The 1,536-nt window shown below is 40.6% G+C and overlaps 1 pseudogene; it reads left to right on the forward strand.

Moving 5' to 3' along the window:
* LOC128121410 (ATP synthase subunit ATP5MJ, mitochondrial-like) lies at positions 1–184 on the forward strand (annotated as a pseudogene).
* The last annotated feature ends 1,352 nt before the right edge of the window (positions 185–1,536 follow it).

A 1,536-nucleotide genomic window follows, 5' to 3' on the forward strand; every position in this document is an offset into this window, starting at 1 on the left:
ATGCTTCAAAGCCTTACTAAGAATGTCTGGGTCCCCATAAAACCCTAATATACACAGATTTACCAGGAAATTTGGGTAGGAATGGGGTTAATGACCTTCATCATTTATAAAATCAGGAGTACTGATAAAAAAAAGTAAAGCTTTGAAACGCTCCAGTCCTGAACCTGCCCATGGCCATCATTAACCGCTCCCTGAGTCCACTCATGATGAATCCTGTTGGCTAAACTTAAACAAGCTGTGTTAGATGGGAACATAGAACATCACTGTATACTTACCTAAGTACTATTTACAATGTGGCATTAATAAATGTATGTAAGCAGCAAAAAAAATAAAAATAATAATATAAAAAAGTAACAATAAAAATAATAGATATTACCCATTTGCATATTTCCTGGGCATATTTCCAATGGTCTCTATATCCTACCACAGAGACACCTGCTCATTCATGTTCATTGCTGCTCTACACACAATGACCAGGAAGTAGAAACATCCCAGATCAATGCTTCTCAACCTTCCTAATTCCATAACATTTTAATACAGTTCCTCATGTTGTCACAATCTCAACCATAAAATTATTTTTGTTACTACTTCATAACTGTGATTTTGCTACTATTATAAATCACAATGTAAATATCTAATATGCATGATATTGATATGCAACCCCTCAAGCCACAGGTTGAGAATCACTGTGCTAGATGTCCATCAATAAGTGAATAATGAAAATGTGGTACATTTACATAATGGAATATCATTCAGCTCTTAAGAAAAATTAAATCTTGTTAGCATGGCAGAGCTATCCCCGTCACTCATCTGTCATGTGGCAGCATGGGTAGGGGAGAGATGCCCCCGAGCCCTCAATGCCTGAGGCAGGTGGGAGAGCTGGCTTTGAAGGTGTAGGTGTGGAAGATCTGACCTTGAGGACATGAAAGCAGGAGAACTGGCCCTGCCCCTTGGTCATCACTGCAAAGGGTGAACTCACCAAGGCAATGCAGGAGAGCTCACCTTGGTGGGAGGACAAGGGAGAGATGGAGGGCTGACCAACCATGTTAACTACCCAGGCCCAGAACCAGGGTTGTGGGTTGGTCCACCCCAACATTCACCCCATCAGTGATCTGCTGGAGCCCATGAAGGGACAGTTCCTGCAGACCCAAAGCTGCAGGATTTCCACAACAGAGGGCAACTGCAGGATAACAAGAGGAGTCCCAGTGAGGACCCAACATTGATAATGTAGCAGACACCAGAGGCATTGAGCCAGACCAGTGACTCTTTGCAATGAAAGTTTACAAGTAAAGATATATGGACCAAAGGGTTTACTGTGTGACTTACTGTGTCACACTACAGCTTCCCTGATGAGATTTTTTTCCCTTTTTTTCTTTTCTTTTTCCTTTTTCTCTTAAATTTTATTGGAGGATGGGCTTCAAGGGTAGACAGCAGATATGCAGGGATGGGAAATGAATGGGATAGAGATGCATGATGTGAAAGACAAAAAGAATAAATAAAAAGAAAATTAAAAAAGAAAAGAAAAATGAAATCATG

This window comes from Peromyscus californicus, unplaced genomic scaffold (assembly GCF_007827085.1).
Source record: "Peromyscus californicus insignis strain IS unplaced genomic scaffold, ASM782708v3 Scaffold_3__1_contigs__length_106647218, whole genome shotgun sequence".
NCBI classification, from domain to species: domain Eukaryota; kingdom Metazoa; phylum Chordata; class Mammalia; order Rodentia; family Cricetidae; genus Peromyscus; species Peromyscus californicus.